At 46.6% G+C, this 9,072-nt stretch overlaps 1 pseudogene; it reads left to right on the forward strand.

The window, feature by feature from the left end:
• Positions 1 to 315: 315 nt before the first annotated feature.
• LOC139040151 (zinc finger protein 883-like) lies at positions 316 to 2,556 on the forward strand (annotated as a pseudogene).
• Positions 2,557 to 9,072: the final 6,516 nt, after the last annotated feature.

The following is a 9,072-nucleotide window of genomic DNA, read 5'->3' on the forward strand; positions in this document are numbered from 1 at the left end:
CCATATCTAGTAAGTATAAATGAGAGGAGAAATGTGTCAAAGTAAACAGGAGATGTTTTTCTATCATGTCTCCCTTAGATGCAGCTAGGATGCAGAATTTTTTTTTTTTTTGCAGAGGAAGATTCACCCTGAGCTAACATCTGTGCCTGTCTTCCTCTATTTTTCAGTATGTGGGCCACCAGCACAGCATGACCACTAACAGAGTGTTGTAGTTCTGTGCTTTGGAGCTGAACCTGGGCCACTGAGGCACAGCACACTGAACTTAACCACTAGGCCACTGCGGCTGGCCCCAGAATTTGTATTTTCTTTGAAGAAGAAGAAGATCAGCCCTGAGCTAACATCTGCCACCAAACCTCCTCTTTTTGCTGAGGAAGATTGGCCCTGAGCGAACATCTGTGCCCATCTTCCTCTGCTTTATATGTGGGACACCTGCCACAGCATGGCTTGATAAATGGTACGTAGGTCTGCACCTGGGATCTAAACTGGCGAACCCCAGGCCACTGAAACAGAGTACATGAACTTAACTGCTACACCACTGGGCTGGCGCCTAGAATTTGTTTTAATATTCTCTGAGAGTTGAAATCGATTTGGAAATATTTCTCTCTACCCCGTGCTTTATATATATATATTTTTTTTTTTGGAGGAAGATTAGCCCTCAGCTAACTACTGCCAGTCCTCCTCTTTTTGTTGAGGAAGCCTGGCTCTGAGCTAACATCCGTGCCCATCTTCCTCTAGTTTATACGTGGGACACCTACCACAGCATGGCTGCCAAGCAGTGCCATGTCCGCACCCGGGATCTGAACCAGCGAACCCCGGACCGCCGAGAAGCGGAACGTGCGAACTTAACCGCTGCGCCACCGGGCCGGCCCCCCCGTGCTTTATATTTTAAACAACTTTTCCTTTTATTCTTCCCTCCCCTCTGCTTTATCAGATCCTCTCGATTTGCACTATTATAAAGGTGCATGTGACGTCTGAGTGTGTCTCTGTTTGTGAGTGAGCATGTGAGCATCTATGTGTAGAGAGAGATTCTCCACAGGAGTGAGGAATGTCTTGGTGTCCGATTATGTGAAGGAGTCTTCCATTACAGCAGAGACAATCCATGTGGCCAGGGTACCGTGTAGACAGAACCTCTGGGGTGAGGTTCTCTTCTGCTTATCCTCTTCAGTCCCTGCCACTCCCCACACCTAGTCCCCATCACCCTTCCTATGTTCTGAAATGATCCCACTTCCCTCAAACTCTGCTTTCCTTTTCTGCTGATCCCAGTGTATCTGTCTGGTTAGCTCCTTCATATATAAATCCTAACTTCAGCTTCCCCACCACTTTCCCCCAATTTGCTCAACTTGTATCCATCTTTTCCCTATATGGCAGGGCCATTTTTCATACTTTTTTGAATCAGTTACTTGTGGAATTCTTTGATGATCCAGTTTTCCACCAGGAGTTTTTCTTGTTACATTTATCTTTTTTTATACTTTCTGTCAGATGGTGAGAACTGGATTGAGGATCAGTTAATTATAAAGCAGAAAACTCTTGAAGTGGGGATACGACTGCATGAAGGATATGAATGTGAACAAAAATGAGAGGGAGCCTGTGAATATGGACAAAACTTTGGTAATATCGCAAAACTTATCCAACAGCCACAAACTCTTACTGAAATCTCCAGTGTGTAACATATGTGGAAAATTATTCAGGCGGAACTCTTACCTTGCTCAGCATGAAAAAATCCACAGACAAGAGAAACCTTATGAGTGTCATGAATGTGGAAAAGCCTTTGGCCACAGTTCAAACCTTTTTCAGCATCAAAGAATACATACTGAAGAGAAACCCTATGAATGTAGTGAGTGTGGGAAGACCTTCCAGCGCACCTCACACCTCACCCAGCATCAGATAATTCATACAGGAGAGATGCCTTACATGTGTAACGAATGTGGAAAAGCTTTTGGTCGGAGCTCAAGTCTTCTTTGACATCAGAGAATCCACACTCGGGAGAAACCCTAGAAATGTACTGCATGTGGGAACGCCTTTAGTCAGAGCTCAAATCTAATAGAACATCAGCGAGTTCACACCAAAGAGAGACCATATGAATGTAATGACTGTGGGGAAACTTACAGTCGTAACTCGCACCTTCTTGAGCATCAGAGAGTCCGCACAGGGGAGGCTCCTTATGATTGTAATGAGTGTGGGAAATCTTTTAGTAGGAGTTCACTCCTTATTAAACATCATAGAATTCACACTGGAGAGAGACCCTACGAATGTCGTGAATGTGGGAAGGCCTTTAGTCGGAACTCCCACCTTGTTCAGCATCAGAAAACTTACAGTGGAGTCAAACCCTTTGAATGCAAAGAATGTGGAAAAACCTTCAAGTGTAGTTCCTACCTTATTGATCATCTGGGAATCCATACAAGGGAGAAACCATGAATGAAATGAAGGGGGTCAAGCCTTTGATCAGAGTTCACCTCTTATTGAACATCAGAGAACTTGCGCTGGCGAGACACCCTTTGGGTGCAGTGAGTGTGGACGGCCTTCAGTCCTAGTTCAACTCTTATTCAGGCCCAAAAGTCTGCATAGTGGACAAATCTCATGTGTGTGTTCAGTGTATGAAAACCGTTAGGAGTTCTCGCTTTGTTCAGCATCAGCAGCTTCACTTTGGAGGAATGATGGATAAGGGAAGAGCCTCTTTTGTGTTGAGAGTCTACACGAAAGGGGCATTAATGCAGCACCACAGAGGTGATGACTAAAGTGGAACCTTTCGCACTTCTTTTATTTGATATGGATGATCTACATCAGAGGGAGATTCTATGCTTTGCATTTCAAATCTCCATAGACATCCTTCGAAAATGGGATGAGTTAGGTCCATTCCAGGGGAGAAAGAATCAGAGAATTCTGGATTCAGACTCATAGATCAGGGAAGCAGTAGGGTGACCTTTGAACCCAATAGCTTTCCTTCTGTCTCATCTGTCCTGTTTGTTGTAACTGTAGATGGAAATGTCTCTTGGGTCTTCTCGGGCCAATATTTCGCTCCTCAGTGTCCTGCAGACTACCGAATCTCTTTTTGTTTTATATGACATAAATGCAGTTAATAAATGAGCAGATTTTCTAAGCCAAATAATTTCTCAGTTTGACAAGTCATGATTTTGTCATGGGTCAGCTTGGGTGGGCTGAATTGCCTTTGCCAGGATTCCCCTTCTTGTATGTTTCAGAATTCCCTTTCTTGTATGAGTAGGCTCCAAGGAGATTCTTGGGAGATTTGGAGGCAGAAGAAAAGCAGCAGTTACTTTATAGCTCACACACATTGTTGCTGATCTGCCGGCTCACCTGTGAGGCAGCCCTGGGGCCTGCAACTGTTCCACCTTCCTCTGGATTCTCCTGTGCCCTCACTGGGCCAGGTGTGTGTGTGTGTGTGTGTGTGTGTGTGTATCTCCTTCTGGTTCAGCTTCTGTGTGTGTGTATCTCCTCCCGGTTCTGATTCTCCTGGTTCTGATTCTCTGATTGAATCCTAGTGACACACATACTTACTATCCTTCTGACAAATACACGTTTATTTCAAGTTTAGGTAGAAAGAAATTGTAAACTTCTGGCCGTTTTTTAAAAAAAGAACCTCAATAATAATTTTCAAGATTTCCTATCAGAAAAAGCTACCGTTCAAACTCCACTATGACAAAAACTCCATCATAACCTGAGGCAGAGCTTCACTACCATGTCATTGTTGAGGAAGAAGTTTGCAAAGCAGTTGAATAGTGTGATACCTAATTGATTGATAAAATTTTAAAAAAAAGCTTTTGAGCACCCATTTACCATGAATATTTTAATCATTAAAAGAAGTTCCAAAAGTACCTCTACTAGGAATAGTAGTACATTGTTAGATTTATTCTAGGTATCTGAGAGAACTCCTTACTTTGCTGTAAATGCTTATTTTTGATCTGAAAAAATCAGATTACTTTTCCTCTAGTTAGTCTGGATTAGTGATTATCTAAAAAAATGAGACTTATATCATGGACTCTTGAAAGTTGCCTCTCTCCTGTGGCCTCTGTGCCTGGTCTGGTGCTGTGCACGCAGTAGGTGTTCAGTGGATGGCTGTGGGATGAATCTGTTTACTGGAAACCAAAGTTGTCTTGTTTGTGTCAACTCTCCTCTGCACTCCTCCACCATCCCTATAGGTGATTATTGACAGTAAGGGTCACCTTGCTGTCTGGATGTCCTGAGTACGAACTTACACTCTGTTAGGTCAGGTCTGAGGTCTGAGCTACTGTGTCCACTTACTCCACTTGGCATGTGACCCTCCACAAATCCTTCTCCCCTCCTTACACCACAGAAAGGGCCCTTTCCTTCTTGGGGGGGTCTGAGAAGATTCAGGAATGAGACAGGGCTTGATGAGCTGGGTGTGAAGGCGGGGCAGGATGCTTACCGTCAGAGAAGTATTGCACGGAAGGGCACCCCAGGACAAGGTAAGTGTGCAGGGTCACATGCCAGGCCCCAAGGGCAGAGGCCAGGAAAGGGGAGAAAGAGTTTGCCTAGCAGTATCAAAAGCACTAAAGAGGGGCTCTGGTTCTTTGGGCACAAGTATTACTAGTGGACAGACTAGTTCACTGAGCTCTTAGAGCTCACTCAGGTGACCAACTCAACCCAATTTGCCAGGACTTTCTCAGTCCTAGCATTGAAAGTCCCACATCCCAGAAGATGCTCAGTCCTGCGCATATCACGATGGTTGGTCACCCGAACCCATAGTGACCCCATCTCCCTGCCCCCCTCATGGCTCTTAGCGGCAAGAAGACACAGTGAAGCAGGAATTGTCAACTTAGGTTGCATACTGGAATCACCTGGGGAATTTTCAAAGTACTGATGCCTCGATCCTAATCTTTGAGATCCTATGTATTTGCTGTTGTGTATGGCCTAGATATTGGGATTTTGTAAGTTCTCAGGTAATTCTAATGTGCAACCAAGGTTGAGAAGCTATACAATAGAGGATATCAGCTGTTCACAGGTGCTGAGAGAAGGACACAAAGAGACCACATAGGATCGGGTGGGTTAGTCATTGAGGGCTAGCAAGAGGGCTGGGCTGGGAGTATGGAGAGCATCAAGGGCCTGTGTGAAAGGAGAGAGGGTGTCCCTGGCTAGGTGGCAGGAGCGGTGAGAGGGGACCCTTGCATTGGGGTTGGAGCCAGCTGTTGGGTAGATTCCCTGAGTAGATGGGAGCAGGGGCCTGTGTGCCTGCTCATTTCCCGGTTCTGTTATACAGTAAATCTATGGTTTGGGCCTTTTGGGTTTTCCCTTTGGAGCTCTGGACCAAGGATGCACAGAGCATGGGGGAAGTCAGAACTGTAGACTTCAGCCCTAGCTCAGGGGCACTCCACCCCCTTTTCCAGCAGGCATTTCCCTTTCCTTGCCTGTCCCTCTACTCTAGATCTGGAAAAATATGAAAATGCTTACGGATGAGGATATAACCTAAACTATGCACACATTCCAAAATTTCCAGTCATAGGAGGGGCTGGCCTGGCAGTCCCTAGCCCTACCTGTACACAGCCTTCAGCCCCACCGGGTGAGAGGCACTTCGTGGGCTCTGGTTGAAGAGGTAGGAGTCTTTGGGCAAAGGGGGAGACAGGAGGAGGAAGGTGAGTTTTGGCACTGGCGCTCAAATGTGACTGCTTTAATCTCACCAAAGGCCCTCACAGCCCTCAGGATTAAATCCTACAAGACCCTCACATCCCAGCTCTGCCCACTGACTTCTCCAGTCCTCTTGTGGCCACTCTTCTCCCAGTCATTTTGAATTTCGTCGGATCCTTGAAGGCAGTATTTTTCAAATGTAGATAAAAAGCCATTAGTGGGTCATAAAATTTATTTATCATAGTATGTTGCTACCAGCACTAAGGGTAAAAGAGAAAAGTAGGAAGGACTGGAATAGAATAGAAAACATCCGTGCGCACTGCACATAATGAAGGCGAGTGAGACTGCTGTTCCATGTGTGCACATGCGTGCGCATGTGTGTGTGCTTGATGTACAGTGTTTGTTGCTGCAAAGCAGGTGAAAACCTCCGCATGATGCAATTCCCTTTCAGGAATGAGATTCTGTCTAAATGGTGCCTCCTTGGCAGGTCTTCCCTTGGACTGCATTGTTCTTGCTGTGTGATTCCCATGGCATGCTATAATTCCTTTGTGCTCTGATCACATTAAAAAAAAAAAGATTTATTCAGTTTCCTGTCTTCTGTGATAGACTGCAAGCTCCATGAGGCAGGGCCTGTGTGCCCCTAGCATCCTATCTGTCAGATACTGAGTGGCTGAATGATAGACCTGAGTTTAGGGTCCAGCTGTGTGTGTTCTTAGGCAAGTTCTCTTTTTATTTTTTCCAACTTTTTATCTGAAAGATTTCAATATACAGAAAAGTTGAAAGAACAGTATAATGAACACCCTATATATCCTCCACTTAGATGAACAATTAGTAACGGTTTTTCCATATATGCTTTCTATCTATCTATCTATGGACATTTTTTCTGACATCATTTGAAAGTAAGCTCATATATAACCTTCACCCCTAAGTACTATGGCATGCTTCTCCTAAGAGTAAGGTTATTCTCCTACATAATCACAATACTATTAAGATCCCTAAGAAAAAGAATTTAATTCCATAATACTATCTAAAATGAAGTCCATATTCAAATTTTTCCAAGTTTCCCCAAGAATGTGTTTTATAGCCATTCTAGTTCAAATCAGAAAAAAACAAAGGTCACATTGCATTTGGCTTTGTGTCTCTTTAGTTTCTTTTAATCTAGAACAGTTCCTCCACCTTTTTTTTCTTTTTTTGGTAGGGACTTGACTTTTGGAGGAGTCAAGAACAGTTATCCTTTAGAATTTTCCACAGAATTTATTTCCCTGTTTTCTTGTGGTGGTATTTAACTTTCTTCTCAACCCCCTGTATTCCCTCTAAATTGGAATGAGGTTTAGAGGCTTGATTAAACATTTTGGCAAGAATACCTCACAGGTGATGTCTCCTTCAAGCTGTGTCACCTCAGGAGGCACATGTCAGATCATTCCACTCTAAGTAGCGCTATTTGTTCACCTTTTTAAGGTAGTGACTGCCAGATCTCTCCTGTGTGAAGACACGTTTCCCTTTTGCAATTAGTAAGTAATTTGCAAGGATGATCAACTCCAGCACCACGTGAAGAATCTTTTCCTCTACCCTGAGGTTTTTAGCAACCATCCATGATCGTTTGGGCAGGTTGTTCACCTGAGTCTCAGTCTCTTCATCTGCAATGTGGAGATAATAATGCCTGTCATTTGGATTTGCTGTGCAATGACATTTAAAAGTATTATATGAACACATATGAAAATGCTGTCATGGTCAGCCATAATTTCTCCCTTCTGAGAACACTATCCCCTTTCGTTTAAGAAAGTCCTCCCTACCTTCCTCCAAATATGTGGTCCAGATGCTGGCTTCTTAGATGACCCTACCTGTCTGGCTTCTATGGGGCACAGCCAGCTCATCTTCTTTGGCCAGGTAGAATGAGCACGTGACTCAAGCTGAGCCAATCAGAATGCTTCCCCGGGAAATTCTGAACCAACTGTGGTAGGAATAGGGTGAGGAAAACATTCTTTTTCCCTAGTGTGAGGATGTGAGTCTGGAAGTTGACTACTTCCCCTACCACCTGGAGAATGAAAGCCTATTGGGTGGAGGAGATCAAAATTATGTCTTTGAGATCAGGCCAGAGAGGAGTTGTCCAGGGGTCTTCCTGGCCTGGCTCCAGTCCCTGCCAGCTATACCTCTGCTCTGCCCCAGCTATGCCAATCAAGGCCCACTCTTGCCTGAGCACCTTACAAACTGGGTTCTGAACCTTATGACAGAATCTGAATAGCACAAGGCCTGTCACGTGCCTCTCAGGATAGGTGAGTAGATAAATTAGTGGTCCATGCACTCTCATCCCATCCTGTTGTCTTTGAATATGTACGGGCTAGTGGGGAGGTGTGAGGAGGTGCCAGCCATGGTTCTGGCTTTTTAAAATCTTAGGAGTTATAAATGCATTTCCTTGGTGAGCATAGACTCAAAGCAAGGGGGCTGGTGACTTACCCAGCCCCAAGTGTGGCCGCTCTTGCCACTAGAACCAACCCCCCAACCCAGATGCCCACAGCGGGAAGCCAGTTCTGTCTCCATGGAGTGCCCCGCCTCCTTTGAAGAGTTTAAAACACGCCCGAGTGGTGAGAGGGGCAGACAGCCTTGTTACAGGAGGGCAGAGAAGGGAAGATGAACGAAAGGGAGGCCTGAAGGAGATTGGAGCGCGTGCTCAGGACAAGCGATGGGAGAGCCTGGGAGTGAGGGTCTTGGGGAGGCAGGGAGACTCAGGGCTTCTTCCAGGCCCCGTTTGTGTAGCGCTATCTCCATGCAGGATCAATGGAGAAGTCTTGTCCAGGCGCTTCTCGTTGGACCCTTTCAGCCATCCAACAGGAGGAAAGACTACTATCATTCCCGTTTCACAGATGAGAAAAATGACACCCAAGTAAATTACCCAAAGTCACCTAGCTGGTAATAGCAGAGCTGGAATTCGAATTCAGATCCGGCCAACTCCAGATTGCTCCACCCCTACCCCGTTCCGCGCCCGGCTGAGCGGGGCCTGGACCGTCAAAGACCCCGAGGCTGAAGCCGGGTTCCCGCATCGGGTGAGCAACGGGGCGGCTGTGCCGAAGGGTGAGTCCCCGCCCTCCTCCGCGGCCCCAAAGGCTCGGTGGGCTGTGCCAGGAAACGGAGCATCCCCGGGCCGGTCCCCGGGGGCAACGGAAGCTCTGGACAGGACCGTCGGCCAAAGGTGCGGACTAGGGGCCGGGGGCTCGCCCCGCCGCAGGGGGCCGGCGGGGAGCGAAGCTCTGCCCGGGAGACTGGGAGACCCTGGCGGAGGGAGGGGTGACGAGTGAGGGAATGAGCCGAGGTGGCTGCACGGTCCGGAGGGAGAAGGTGTGGAGAAGCCCCCACCTCCCAAGGCCCGAAGTAACCGAGGAGCCCTTGGGACTAGCAGGGCGGGGTCTGGGGGCAGATGGCCAGGGGCGTGCCTGTCTCTGGGTCTGGAAAATGTCACTGTGGCTTTGGGGCCAAGGG

This window comes from Equus asinus, chromosome 14 (assembly GCF_041296235.1).
Source record: "Equus asinus isolate D_3611 breed Donkey chromosome 14, EquAss-T2T_v2, whole genome shotgun sequence".
NCBI classification, from domain to species: Eukaryota; Metazoa; Chordata; class Mammalia; order Perissodactyla; family Equidae; genus Equus; species Equus asinus.